Source organism: Chenopodium album, chromosome 8 (genome assembly GCF_948465745.1).
Source record: "Chenopodium album chromosome 8, dcCheAlbu1.1, whole genome shotgun sequence".
Lineage (NCBI taxonomy): Eukaryota > Viridiplantae > Streptophyta > Magnoliopsida > Caryophyllales > Amaranthaceae > Chenopodium > Chenopodium album.
The window spans coordinates 39,531,705-39,547,640 of NC_137841.1; the positions used below are offsets into that span (position 1 = coordinate 39,531,705).

The 15,936-nt window shown below is 37.9% G+C and overlaps 1 long non-coding RNA gene and 1 other non-coding gene across 2 annotated transcripts; both read right to left on the reverse strand.

The window, feature by feature from the left end:
- Nucleotides 1-700: 700 nt before the first annotated feature.
- On the reverse strand, nt 701-807 carry LOC145557039 (small nucleolar RNA R71). Its single transcript, XR_014092120.1, has one exon. It is a non-coding gene; the product is annotated as a small nucleolar RNA R71 (small nucleolar RNA).
- Nucleotides 808-12,558: 11,751 nt separating this feature from the next.
- LOC145556043 (uncharacterized) lies at nt 12,559-13,370 on the reverse strand. The gene is made up of 2 exons (XR_014091695.1): nt 13,036-13,370; nt 12,559-12,868 (listed from the first exon to the last, which is right to left on the reverse strand). It is a non-coding gene; the product is annotated as an uncharacterized LOC145556043 (long non-coding RNA).
- Between the last annotated feature and the right edge of the window lie 2,566 nt (nt 13,371-15,936).

The following is a 15,936-nucleotide window of genomic DNA, read 5'->3' on the forward strand; positions in this document are numbered from 1 at the left end:
GTCAAAATTTGGCGCCGTTGCCGGGGAAACGGTTTTATTTTTATTTCTGATTGTTTTTGTAGTCTAGATTATTTCTCTTTTGTCTCAGAGAGCGTTAGTTTTCTGAGACAAATCTCATATCTGCTTCTAGTTTTTGTTTATGCCCAGGTGTTCCAGATCAGGTTACATCCCATTCGATCCTGAGATCGAACGTTCCATCCATAGACAGAAAAACTTCTACAAGCAAATCCTGGCGGATTCTGGTGATAATAACAATAATCACCGCGATCCTCCATCTGATTCTAGCGATTTAGAGGTATCATCAGACACAGAATCAGAGATGACGGCTCCAAAGAAGCTTAGTGATTATTCACAACCAAAGCTTACGAATTTTCCACATCTCACCCCTACTCCGGCTCTTGATGGGGTTCAATTTGAGATCAAGCCCCAATTTATAACGATGATAGAGAGGAAGCAATTCAGTGGAGCAAAGGGTGAAGACCCGAATCTTCACATTGCCGACTATTGTCAATATTGCAACACCATCAGGCAAGCCGGGGTCACTCAAGACCAAATCAGGGAGATTCTCTTTCCCTTCTCTTTAACCGGAAAAGCTAAATTATGGTTTAATGGCTTAAATAGAACTACACTTGGTATAACTGACTGGGAAACTCTTGTTTTGAATTTCTATAATAAGTATTATCCTGCAGAGAGAACAGCAGTACTACGGAGTGCGATTCAGAACTTTGCCCAAGAAGCCGATGAGTCTTTATATGAGGCTCGGGAGAGGTTCAAGGACTTACAAAGAGAATGCCCTCACCATAATTTAGCACAATGGCAGTTAATCCAAGCCTTTTATAACGGCATTGGAAATTCTTCTAGAATAATTTTAGACTCTGCAGCTAGTGGGAGATTTATGAATCTTAATGTTGATGATGCAGGTCAGGTTATTAAAGATATGGCGATACACAATTCCCAATATGGGAATCCCAGAGGATTTGCTAACAAGGGGAAACATAGTGTCGACTCTGTATCCTTTTTGCAAGCTCAATTGACCTCTATTTGTCAAAAATTAGATAATCTGAGCACTGCTAATGTAGCTAATGTTTCTGCGATTAATAATAATTCTAATGAGGCTTTCTGTGAAAATTGTGGTATTGTAGGTCATTGGGAGCAGGATTGCAGGAGTTTCGTGGAGCAAGTTAATGCCTTCCAAGCTTATAGGCAGAATAACCCATACTCCAACACTTACAATCCTGGGTATCGGAATCATCCATACCTTTCCTACCGGAGCACTAATGTTCAAAATCCGCCACCACAAGAACCACAGGTGCCACAGCAACAACAGCAGAAATACTATCATCCCAATGCTAGCCAGAAGAATCAACCAAAACAACCCCCCTCATCTTCCGACCCTTCTTTGGGGGAAATTAGAGCAATGTTGGTCAATATGCAAAAGCGCATGGAGAGCAGGGATGCGACAATTGATCAAATTCTAGCGCATAATAAAATTGTAGATAATCAAATTGCGCAACTCTCCGCTACTCTACAAGCACGCCAACAGGGAGCCCTGCCGGCACAGCCGACTAAGCCTACGGATCAAGCATTTGCAATTACTCTAAGGAGTGGTTCAAACTATGCAGGGCCCTCTATGCCCAGAGTTGATGAACCTATTTTATTAAATAATGCTAATCTTGATTCCATTAAACCAAACAATGTAGTTGATAGCCCTGCAGGGCTAAAAGATAATACTAACATATCTAATTCTACATTGCAGGGTACAACTCCAGAGAAGGTGGCTATACCAGACAAGAATAAGAATGCTCCAAAGCCAATCATCAAACTTCCTTTCCCCAATCGTCAATTGAAGACAAACTTGGACAAGCAGTTTGGTAAGTTCCTGGAGGTGGTTAAAGATCTGAAGGTAACAGTTCCCTTTACTGAATTGATCACACAAATCCCCTCGTATGCGAAATTCATGAAAGAAATTTTGACGAGAAAAAGGTCTATTAGTGAGGTAGAGACAATAGCTTTCACTGCAGAGTGTAGTGCCGTACTTCAAAATAAGTCTCCACCTAAATTAAAAGATCCGGGTAGTTTTTCTATCCCTTGTCATATTGGTAATCTCTTGATTGATAATGCATTATGTGATTTGGGTGCTAGTGTTAGCGTCATGCCATTATCTGTGTGTTCTAAGTTGAATATGGGTAAATTAAAAGCCACCAATATAACTCTGCAAATGGCCGACCGCTCTTTCAAATACCCCCTAGGTGTTTTAGAGGATGTCCCCGTTAGAGTAGGTAAATTTTATATACCTGTAGATTTTGTTGTCCTTGATATGGCTGAGGATATGCAAACCCCAATTATTTTGGGTAGACCATTCCTTAACACTGCAGGAGCAGTCATAGATGGTAGAAGTGGTAAGTTAACACTATCAGTAGGGGACGATAAAGTTGTTTTTAATCTGAATAACGCCCCCAAAAGCTCCATGACTGAGGAGAAATGTTTCAGTGTTAATGTGGTTGTAAATTATTCTAACAAGCCCCAAGCTCTTGAAAAAGATCCCTTGGAGGCGGTATCTTGCGTTGCATCCTTTTCAGATGAGATAGACACATGGCAGAAGGAAGTCGATGCAATAGAAAGAGCACTCTACATTGTTGGTCTTGGTTTTGAGGTTGAACAAGTGGAACCGATCGAGCAAGTTGTGCGAATCGAGCCTACGGTAAGAGTTCCGCCAGATCGAGTTGCAAGTGTTGAACGCAATGATAATTTGAAGCAACATTCGATCGAAGAAGGGTTTTTAGTGCGTAGCATTGAAAATCCCCCTTTCCAAGTCAAGGAGGATCCACTAGATAAGGCGACTTGGCGTCCCACAGGTTATATCAGGAAGCCGCATCGCAGCCTAAACATCGCCAGACCGGGTGAGAAACCACCCGATCAAGCGTTAGGTAAAGGGTCCTAGGAATTATACTTGGTAAGAAGGTCGTGCGGGACCTATATAAACCAGCGCTTTGCGGGAGGCAACCCGTATTTTATGCTTTCTAGATTAGTTTTCCTTTTCTCTTATTTTATTTTTATTTTAGAGAGGTGAGGAGAGTGATATTTTACTATTTTTAGTGTTGTTATACAGGTATGAATTTGACAGGTAAAACGACTTAGAAAAAATTGAAGAAGAAAAGAAATCGGAGAAACTCCAAGGCTTGGTACGGGCCCGATCGGGCGAGGCTCGCCCGATCGGGCGCGCAAGTGAGGCAGAAATCGGACAAAAATTCGCCCGAACGTGCGAATATGCCCGATCGGGCGCGAGAGGAGACCTGGAAACAAGTTCACTTTTCGCCCGATCGGGCAAGGTCGCCCGATCGGGCGGGAATCGAGTGAGAAGGAAAGAAATATCGGGCGAAGCTCGCCCGATCGGGCGCGCACCATACATTCTGAAATTCACCCCTTTCGACCGATCGGGCAAGGCTAGCCCGATCGGGCGCGCCATCGGGACGACCCACTTTTATTTTCTCTTCCCTTCTTCCCTTCCTCACTTTCTCCTTATTTCATCTTCTTCATCTCACTTTCTCTCTCTAAAACCTCCATTTTCAAACCTTCAACTCACACTTCAATCCAAGATCTCTTCCAATTCTTCCATCCAAACTTAAAAATTCTTACATTTTCCAACTCCTCTCATCTTCCTCCACAATCTACACTAAATATTCAACACTTTCTCTCAATTTCTTCTCAAACCCTAAGAGAGAGAAAGCTTCAATTCCTACTACTTTCACATAAATTGGCTTTCAAGAGATCTAGAACTGTAAGGGGTGAAGGATCGAGGCAACAAGCACCCAGCATTGACCCGGAGTTGCAAATTCCGGGGTGGGAGAGGGTGGTCATCACCACCCAAGAGCAAAGGCAAAGGATGCTCAACCTCATCTCACGGCAGGTAATTCCTACCCGTTTTATTCATCATCTACGCTTTCTAGACTAGGAATTGATAAACATGTTGAAAAACTGTTCAAAGGAATTGGCATGAGTGGTTTGTTCAATTTACACTATGATACTTATGATTATTTGACTTTAGAATTCATTTCTAGTTTTAATGTCATAAAATCAAATGCTTTAATCTCTCATGTTCAATTTCGATTGTTTAATAATGATATTAGATTGTCCTTGAAAGATTTTGGAAAATTGTTTGAATTGAAAGCCGATAGACCAATTGAACCACCCCAAGACAACATTACTTTTGTCTACCGTGCTCTAACGGGGAATCCTAACTTGAACCTCCAACATGCCAAGGGCACTTGGATTCAACATCCCGTGCCAAAACTTTGGCAACGGTTTGTTGGCCTTACCATCTTTGAGAGGCATGGACCGGCTAATGTGAGGAGAGATGAACTAGAACTATTAGGATCATACATGATTTTCTAAGAGTGACAAGCTTAACATAGTTCATAGGATGGCCCAACACTTTCAGAGGGTGGCCAATGCGGCCGAATCGGGTAGGTCTAGGTCCCAATTTACTTTGGTGGGTTAGTAACCCACATTGCGGTCAAATACCTTAGTTGGACCCCTAGCGATGATGGTAAGGTAGCCGGACCAACCTTAATGGACGCACCCTACTTAGGAGGCCTTAATTGGATAAATGTGATAGGGGGTGAGACTTGGTGGGTGATTCATAGGGAGTCGGGTAGAAAAGACAACGCTTTCACCTTGCCTAACCCGGCCTTGACCAAATTTGGGAAGGGTCTTCCCTCTTATACCTTTGAATTAGGAGACCAAGGGGAGGCCCAAGCACACCACCAAGCACCTCCCTCACCACCACAACATTTCCACCAACCATCACCCCAACACTACACACATAACATTCCCACTTCCTCAACCAACTACAACATCGACCCTAACGCCCCATATTACTTTTCGGCTTTTAGAAGCCAATTGGATCGGATAGAGAGTGGGCAAGGGAGGATGGAGGGTATGGTTAGGAATTTGGACACTAGGGTAGGAGCCCTAGATGCTAGGGTTGGGGTTGTGGAGAGGAACTTGGGGCGGGGCTTATACCCCATGTATGATGACTACGCACGTCGGGGGGCTATTCCCCCCGATTCACTTGTCCCTGATTGGTTCCAATATCCGCATGGTGGATATACGAACCCTAGTGCCTACGGTACCTATGTGGACTATTCATCGGTCCATGGATATGGGACTGATGCTCCTTTTGGTGGGCTTAGGGGGAATGTAGACCTTAACTATTTTGCAGGTGGTTCGGGTCATGGAGGTGGTGGTTCGAGCCATGGAGGGGCCGGTTCTAGCCATGGTGGTGGCGGCTATTCAAGGATGGATGAGGATGAGGAGTAGGTTACACTCCCAAGTCAATGAGGGCATTGCTTGATTTGGCTTGGGGGGGGTAATCTTTCGCTTGGTAACTCTCTTTCCTTTCTCTCTATTTACTTGCTTTCTAGTGTAGTTTTTATTTTCTTTCTAATTTAGTTTTATTGCTTTCCTTATATGAAAAATACAAAAAATTGAAAAAATAAAAAAAAAATTCAAAAATACGTTCCAATGAATTGTAAATCATGCTTCCCTGCGCCCCATACTTGAGAAAAATTGTTTTGATTCTAGGTATTCGATGATGAATATTGTGGATTTGTTGATCATGATTTGACGTCTAATTGTTTGGATTCCTAAACATGCGTCAATTTTGCCCAACTACTTGTGAATATAGTGCTTGACTAGTTGATTTGGTTAGGAATGTGTGATAGTTCCATAATTCCTGGTATGTAAATGAATTTGAGTATCGATTTGCAACTATGAGTAGTGTTTCATGACTTATTATTATGCACATGAGGAGGACGAAGGCGCTCATTCTTTTAGGTAGCCTTTGGAGTATTTAGATACATTTGTTCCCTTCTTGTTACCCATGTTGTTGCTTGTGCCCTTTTATTGTTTATTTAGCCACATTACAAGCCTACTTGAGCCCCATTGGTTACTAGTCCCAAGCTTGGCTTGGGGGAGCTATTAGTTGGTGAGGTGAGGGAGTTGTGGTGTGCATATTGTTTGCACAATGTGGGAATAAAAGAAGAGTTATTGTTCTTTGATTTTTGATTGGAAAATATTGATGTTGTGTTTCAAAGTTGAAATTTCCAATATGAGTTGAAAAGAAAAAAAAAAGAGCAAAAGAAAAATGTTTGAAGGTTAATCAAAAGAAAAAAAAGAATGAGTTCAAAGTTTGTTTTTCACTCAAAGTTCCATATTATCATATCTTATGAGTGAAATTGTAAGTGTTGGGATTGTTTATATCGTTTGGAGTATATTTGGTGGATTGTTGTTTGGAGTTGGTTATGTTGGAGATGTGTATGATCATTATTTTTTATCATGGGTTTATTAGGATTTGGCTCCCTTTTAGCATAGCTTTCTCTCACATGATCCCAAATTTATCCTACCTTTACCCTAGCCTTACATTACAAGCTTAAAAGACCTTCCGACCTTGTGCATAGAAGTTATGTAAATGTGAAAGTGTTGTTTATCAATGCAAGTTATGACTTGGCATATTTCGAGTCGACTAGTAGGATGAGCGTTCAATGTTTTTATACACACGAGAGTGTGAGTTGGGAGGGCATTGTTCACATTTAAGGGGTTGGTTGGAGAGAGATCGAGTACATTCTTTACTCGCCACATAAATGAGAGTCGAGTGTGTGAGCACTAGTCTTGAATTCTATATGCTCTTGTGGTTTGCTCTACTTGACAATTGTTGGGGAGGAAGGGTGATTAGATGAATAAGATTGATTGATGTTGAAGCATGTTCATTAATTTTACCTTGAATCGTTGGTTCTTGATTTGATTATTGGGGTGAAGTATGTTTTATATGTTCATTGATGAGCTCTTTGCTTAGGGACAAGCAAAGGTTTGGCTTGGGGGAGTTTGATGTGTCCATTTTATATAGTATTTTACCCCCGTCCCTTGGTCATAATTAGTAGTGTTTTTGGCTCTTTAGAGCCACTTTTATTACTAATATGTGTTTTCTAGTGTTTTCGTAGTTTTGGTTGAGTTTTTGCAGGGAATTGCACCTTTGGAGCATTTTCCCGGGATTTTTATGAAGCAACTACGAGCATTGGAGGAGCACGACCGTCGTTGAAGCCCAAGGCCGGCTAGAGCCATTGAGCCGGTGATTAAGGGCTCGGTATTTGGAATACCGAGGTTTGGACCGAGTATTCAAGACCCGAAGAGGAGATCCGGATTGGGCCGAGGAGTCGAGCCCAATCGGAAGTCCAAAGCCTCGAGGAGCCACAAGGGCCCGATCGGGCAAGAAGCGCAGCAAGCCAAGGACGAGTGGCCCAAGGTGCGCCCGATCGTGCGAGGGTTAGCACGATCGGGCGGTGCTGCTGAGAAGAGTGTGCTAGCAAAAAGGCGCGCCCGATCGGGCGGCCTCTAGCCCGATCGGGCGCGTGTTTCTGGAAGGGCTCTTTTGTCGAGCAATTAGTTTCTAATTAGGAGTTTGTTTTAGTTTTGTTTTTAAGTACGTTTTGAGGACGATTATGAGGATCTCTCTCTCCACGTCTTCACTTATCTTCTCTCTTAGACTTTCTCTCTCTACTTAGTTTTCTCTCTCTTAATCTCTCTCTAAACTTTTGTTCTTAATTCTTTCATTAATTCCAGATTTATTTTGGTAACGATTTCTCTTCCCTTAATCTTAGTTATTTATTTTATTCCTTTCATCATGATTTATTTTATTACTTTGATTAGTTTAGTTTTTAATATGTGTGAGTAGTTTAATTTCTAGGGTTTATGGGAATCTAATAAATAATATGAAGGGGTAAATTATTGTTGTTGATTATCAATGCTAGATTAATTTCCTATTGATTGATTTAATGCTCTATGACTAGATTAGGCCTATCTTTTATGCATGAGTTTGATAATATTGATTCAAGAATCGAGAGATGAGAATTAATGTTTAGGTCTAGTTTCAATAGGCAAGTTAATTTATAAATGGTTAAGTCAAGATTCGAGAGATGAGATTTAATATCGGTAAATTAATTGTGTGATTGTAATACGTAGCGAGAGCCCTTTACAATCTGGTTAATTGATGCATTGATGATTGACTATTATTGATTGTTGGTATTGCATGATAATTTCTTATTGGATTGTTTTAATGTTTTACAATTGCGGCTTGTAAAAGTATAGCAATATTAAATTGATGAATCGAGCAGATGTTAATTTGATATTAAAGGCTATTTTCAATAAGAACTTAGATCTAGTAAATTGCGAGAGCCTGTTAGATCTATGTTGATTAATAAATTGCGAGAGCCTGTTAATCATGTTATTTATGCCATGTCAATGATTGATTACCCTGGAGTATTATTTATTGGTGAACCTATGCCCTAGATCCTTTTATATATTGTTTTCTCCCTATTCCTATTCTTTGTAGTTTAGTTTCATACTCAAACATAAATATTGGTTACTTAAATAATTTAGATTATAATAATTAATTAGGAATAAAAAGACTTGTTTCCCTGTGGAGATCGACCCTACTTCCCTATCTACCTTAGTTAGTGATTTAGGTAATTATTTTTGATTAGGGGATACAACTTTACCGCACATCCAAAAATTCTTAGATGGGAAATATTTGGTTCCTGACCATAAACCAATTGTAATGGGGAGAACTTGTGATAACTTGTTGGCCTAATGCGAATTAGTGCTGCTGCATGTAATATAGCATGTCCCCAAGCAGAAATTGGGAGATTGGACTTCATAAGCAATGGTCTAGCAATTAACTGAATACGTTTTATTAATGACTCTGCTAGACCGTTTTGTGTATGAACATGTGATACAGGATGTTCAACATTTATCCCAATGGACATGCAATAATCATTAAAAGCTTGAGATGTAAATTCACCAGCATTGTCAAGCTGAATAGTCTTAATGGGAGTATCTGGAAAATGTGCCCGTAACTTAATCAATTGGGAAAGTAATCTCGCAAACGCCATGTTACGAGTTAATACCAAAGACACATGTGACCATCTAGTTGATGCATCAATTAAAACCATAAAATATCTAAATGGTCCACATGGGGGATGTATGGGCCCACAAATATCTCCTTGTATACGTTCCAGAAAACTAATTGATTCAAAATTAATTTTAGCTGGTGATGGACGAATAATCAACTTGCCTTCTGAGCAAGCAGCACATGAAAACTTATTATGAAGAATCTGCTGGCTCTTCAAAGAATGTCCACATGAATTCGTAATTATTTTTCGCATCATTATTGAACCGGGATGGCCTAACCGGTCATGCCAAACAACAAAATTATCAGTAAACTTCTGGTTTACTATAGCATGAGCTTCAATAGCATTGATTTTTGTGTAGTACAAACCACTAGAGAATGTAGGTAGTTTCTCCAAAACATGTTTTGAGCCTTGAGTTATATTTGTGATTTCAAGGAATTCATTATTTTCTTCATTAATTGTCTCAATATGATAACCATTGTTGCGAATATCCTTAAAACTTAATAAACTTCTTTGAGACAATGGGGAGTATAAAGCATCAATTATTTTGATTTCAGTTCCCCAAGGCAACTTTATAGTGGCTCTTCTGGAGCCCTCAATGATATTTGTACTACCCGATATGGTACTCACATTAGTTCTTTTCATCATCAAATGAGAGCGAGAAATATTTTTTATTTTTAAGTATTGTATGAGTAGTTGAACTATCAGTAAGACATAATTCTTCACCATTCATAGCAAATTGAACTTGAGTTATATCCATGTTCTTCATGAAATAAAATACATGTCAAAATATTAAGCATAAAAATAAAGATGATAAAATACATAAATCAATAAAAACACTCAAATAATTCTTAAATTTATAAAGCAAAAGTCCTTATTACAACGAAAGAAATAAACTTAAGTAAATCACTAGAATAAGCAAATATAAGTCTAATACTTAAAACTGACACAAAATAATATAATATTAATTATTCCCTTCTGGGGTAGTGAAGAAATCAACAACTTCTAAATGAGTTGTATTGCCAAAATCAAAACTATTCCCTTCCGGGGAAGTAAGAAAATTAGCAACATCGAAATGATTTGCATTGCCAAAATCAAAATCACCTTCACCATCTTCAAGAACAAGGTTTGCCTCAACTTTCTTTCTTTTCTTCAATGATTCTTGGTAAAGTTCAATAAGATGCTTTGGAGTTCTACAAACCCGAGACCAATGACCTTTTCCTCCACAACGGTAACAAATATTGGTATCACTTTTCTCTTTTTTATCCCTACGTTCCCACTTCTGGTGGGAATGTGAGTTTGTGAAATGACCTCCACAACCTCTACCATATCCACGTCTACGACCCCGACCGCGCCATTGGCCACGACCACGACCTCTACCTCAACCACTACTGATGGAATGGTCTCTGTTTTTAGTTTCTTTCCCATTATGGGTTGTCACATTCGCTTCAGGGAATGGAGTAGAGCCAGTAGGACGTGATTCATGATTTTTCATTAATAGCTCGTTAGTTTGCTCAGCCACAAGAAGACAAGATATTAATTCATAATATTTTTTAAAAACTTTTTCTCTATATTGTGTCTGCAGGACAATATTATTAGCATGGAAAGTGGAGTATGTCTTTTCAAGCATTTCTGTATCAGTAATATTTTCTCCACATAATTTCAATTGAGAAGTTATTTTAAACATAGCTGAGTTATATTCACAAACAGATTTAAAATCTTGCAATCTAAAATTTAACCATTCATAACGAACTCTAGGGAGTATCACTTTTTTTGGTGGTCATACCTTTCCTTTAGATTACTCAAAAGGATTTGTGGGCTTTCACAGTTAAATATTCATTTTTGAGCCCTTCATGGAGGTGATGGCGAAGAAAAATCATGGCTTTAGCCTTATCTTGAGGTGTTGCCTTATTAGCCTCTTTTATTAATTCACCAAGCCCTTTAGCATCTACATGTATTTCAGCATCTAACACCCATGATAAATAATTCTTTCCGGTAATATCAAGGGCCACAAATTCGAGCTTGGCAAGGTTCGACATTTTTCACTATACAAAATAATATTAAAATATAAGTATATATAAATAGTATCCAAAATATGTACTAAACGTTATAATCATGCATAAATAAACCTGATACAAATCATGCATAAATAAGAACGAAATAGAAGATGATCGAGAACGTTAGCATGGAGAAAAATAAGGATGGAACCTTAAATTATATATCATGCTCTGTATTCTTTATATATGTTGATATTCCAATAAATAAGCATGCAAAAGTATATAAATGTTAAATTATAATTGTTATGGGCTGCGATCATACTTACATGATAATAATAATATGGGATTCTAGATAAATGTTTGGTAATCCTACTCAGTTGACTAGAAATGGTGCTGATAACGTATTAAATATGGAAGAGAAAAATATAGAGAGATGAGGGAAGATTGTTACGTTGTATCTTATATTCCATCTAGTACGGGATATATATAATGTACATTACATAGGGTTCCATCAACGGATAAGACCAAATACCCAACTCTAGAGTATTCTAGATTGTACATGGGATAATAGTCATCCATATTTAGATATTATCATAATGTAGGCGCACTTCGAACGACGCCTACGTAAAAAGCATGTTGTGAATATGCTTGGCACTCATAGGAAGTGGGATTTGACATAATACGATTAGGGACAAATAAAGTAGGGAGCCGCCAACAAGTTTTTAAGGAACTTGTAAACCGTTCACGGACCATAAAAGGCAACCACGATAAAGGGACAACGAAGGCAACAACGATTGACCCGTGAAGGTTACACCCCATTCATAATCCATGAGATTACTAACTCCATATGGTTCGGAACCACGAAAGGAGGATCGGGGATGATGGTACGAAGTGAGTCATGGAGTCACATTCGCCCGTATTGGCCTCTACTCGATTCTTATTGTGAAAAGTGATTCCTGCGATCTCAAAGGAATACAAACAAAATATTCAATTTGCTCCAACTATTATTAGGCTAAATTGGTTGAATATTAATGCAACACATTATTCTAAAATATTGTGATCACTTGATTTAACAACAAGATTAAAAAGGATCTTAAACCGGTTGTCCAAATTATCTTATTAGGCGTGATTTTCAATTACATATTCCCTTTAAACATGCAATATGGTGATCATAAAAATAATAGAATAAACATTAATATTGTAAGCAATTCAACAATAATTTGTTAGTCAAATCAAATAATCACTAGTACAAAAAATGGAATAGAGAACTGTTGAAATAGGCCTTATAAAACGCCTCAGAGGCGTTCTTCTGCTAAGCGATGTGTAAGGTTTAGAGAACGAGTATAGGAGACGTTCTATATGCAAGGGAAAAGAGAACGGCTGCAAGATGCGTTCTATATGCTAGAGATAACCGTTCTCTTTCCTATTTCATATGCTTATAAAAAATGAATAAAAGAGAACGGTTACCAAAGATAACCGTTCTCTTTGTCAATTTTTTTAAAAAAAAAAATAATTTTGCGTCATGGATGTTCCTATATACTAATCTATATCGTCAATTAATAAATAAAATTGAAATTGAAATTGTAAAAGTCAAAATCAAATGTCAAATTCAAACAAACTTTATTATCCTTTAAATTTAATTAATTACATCTCATGCTTCCAAAAAAAAAAAAAAAAATTACATCTGAAGTACATTTTGATACAATAATTCTCTAACTAATAACTTAAAAATTATCAATGTGGTAATAGTAATCCAATTAAAAAAAATCCAATTGACCAATTCAACCGTACGTAGTCTATCGTGCTTCCTCCAACCTCAACCATTACAGCCAACGCTTCTACCAATCTCAACCACCGCAACCAGCGCTTCCACCAAGCTCAACCACCGCAGCCTGCACTTCCACCAACCTTAACCACCAAAGCGTCGCCACCAATAGTGCATGCAAATAGTGAAGCCGCACCAAATACCCACAAATCAAAGATGAAAAATCAGAATTTAATCCAAATCATAACATAAAAATCAATTGATAAAAGTTGTAGATCTATATTTAATAATTGAGAATTAAACAAGCTACCTTGATAAAGTTAAATACCATTCAACTCGCAACAGCTTGCAACCATTAAAAGAGAAAAACATAGATTAAATGGTTCGATCTTTCTCTCACCGCACTGCATTGGAGTTGGGATTGGAAAACAAGGCTCATTGTATCTCTAGATTCTTCGTAACATCAACGGCGATGCAAAGATAGGACAATTGTAAATAGAGGAAGAAGAAGACAGAAAGGAGGTAATGCAACTCGGAGTTTTTAGGGCATTGAGGGATGAAGGTAGAAGAGAAAGGAGTTAGGATTTCAAAGAAGGGAAGAAGTGAAAGCAGAGGATCGAAAATGAAGATGGGAATGAAGTTATGAAGGAGAGATGGAGAATGATGGGATTGACGACTATTTTAGGAGTTAAGAGGAGTTAGGGTTAGAATTTTGGGCCTTTTAACATGTTTGAATTTTCTTAATTTTTTTTTTAAAAAAATAATGTTAAACATATAGAACGGTTGACGAAAAGGGGCGATCTATATTGTAAGTGTAAATTTTGGATGTACCAAATAAAACGATTAACTATAAAATGCGTTCTATAAAATAATTTTATAATTTAATAAAAATAATAAATAACTCAAATAGAACGGTTTAATTAGATAGGCGTTCTATATGATCCTGGAGATCGCCTATCTAAGTTAACCGTTCTATATCTTGCGTTTCTTATTCTAGTTTTTGTGGTAGTGAATAATAATAACCCTAATAATGATACTAGCAATATAAAATAAAATAAGAGTAATTAATTTAATTAATTACTCACATTCAGCACGTTCCTTTAAATTGCTACATCATGAATAAACTGTTAGTAACTTCAATAAAAAAAAATATAAAGTAAATGAAAATTAAATTAAATAAAGATTTGATTTTATTTGGTCCAAACCCTCAGTCAATTATACCTTTCACGCCTTGGTTTAAGTATAGAACTTCGGGTATTGTATGGACTCCTTGGAGTGCTTAGGGGAAGTATTATTGAAGAATAGGGAGGCTAGTATTTAGGCTAAAGAGGGAGAAGAGAATGATTTTGTGATTAAGCTTGTTGATGATTGAAAAGGGGGAGATATGACCTCTATTTATAGAGAAAAAAGAAGGTCGAAGAATCAAGAAAAGATAAGAATTCGAATCGGATAAAACACTTGCGATAGACAACAGTTTTTTTTGTTTTTGTTTTTATCATATCTTTAGATCCAGAAATTGGAATAAGATGAATAAGATATAGTTGGAAAGCTATTGAAGTCTACTTTCTAACCCAATTAGAATCAGATTAAAATATTTTGTAGAACAAAAGATATAGCCGAAATAGTGAAACGGTGTCAGTTTTGGATAGAGTTTGACATTTTATTCATATCTTTTTCGTTATAGCTCGGAATTGATATTATAATATATCATTGGAAAGATAATTACAAGGGCTATCCAACCATATAAAATTTTGATAAAAACTATGAGGCACGAAAATAATATCTGTCTATCTTTGAATGTCTTTCAATTCGGATAAAATAGGACTTTAAAAAAGAGGAGTTTAATTCAATTTCGAACTCTTTAATCTTATCTTTTCAAAAAGGATAATTAAGATAGTTTATAAACTTATAGAAGCTTCCAATTAATCCTAATTGGTTTAGGAATGGTATTAAATCATTTGGACCCTCCTCATGATCATTGGGTCGTAGGTAAGGTGGGCTTAGGTTCGGTTTGGGCTCGCTTTAATATTTTGGCCATAACTTATTCGTTATAACTTGGATTTGGGCTTATAATATATTGTTTGAAAGATTTTTTAAAGCCCCATCCAACTATTCAATCAATGGACCCAGATTATGGACCAAAATAAACTGGAATAAACGTTTTTATATAAAGGACACGAAATGAATTATTTTAAAGGACACGAAATGAATTATTTGGGTTTAAAGGCACGAAAAGAAGAAAATAAGTTATGGTTTGGGGAAATGGGCTAGGAATTGGGTTGGTTTATGAAATGGAAATATGGATTTAAGCACTCCAAGATTAAATACTCAACCCGATCAATAATGGCGGTGAAAGGTTGTTCATCATCGGGTTTGGTTTTGGGGAGACATTTTTAGGTGTCTACAGAAGCCCCCTCTTTGACTGAGTTTGTAGAAACGTTAGTTTCGAAAACGATAGTTAAAGTAGTCGATAGGGACGGAGAATGATTTAAGACGTTCTGCGATCCTAAATCATTCTTTATACGCCAATACCTGCAGATAAAAGAGTAAAGGGATAGAATGCGTATTTGACACCAGTGTATCGGTGACAAATGAGTTTGGTAGCTTCCTATGCTTGAAGGAATCCACTGGATGACGTATGTTGAAATGTTTTCCATGCTTGAGGAAAGCCGACAGATGAGTTTGGTAGCTTTCTAAGCCTGAAAAAACCTACCGGATGACACTTTCCATGCTTGAGGAAAGTTGACGTATGAATTTGGTGTCATTCTATGCTTGAAGAATTCCACCGATAATGCCTTCCATGCTTGAGGAAAGCCGACTACTTGGCGGTTTTCTATACTTGAAGAAAAATCCACCGATAACGCTTTCCATGCTTGAGGAAAGCCGACTTGGCGATTTTCTATACTTGAAGAAAAATCCATCGATAACGCTTTCCATGCTTGAGGAAAGCCGACTTGGCGGTTTTCTATGCTTGAAGAAATCCACCGGATAATACTTTCCATGCTTGAGGAAAGTCAACAGATGATGAGATTGCAAGTCTCTGTGTATCGAGAACCTTGCGTCATGAAATGATGGTAGTTCGATTGTCCCCGAACGTGGGCTGTAGATGGTCCGCTTGTTCCCGGACGTGGGCTGTAGTTGGTCCGCTTGTCCCCGAACGTGGGCTGTAAATGGTCCGCTTGTCCCCGGACGTGGGCTGTAGATGGTCCGC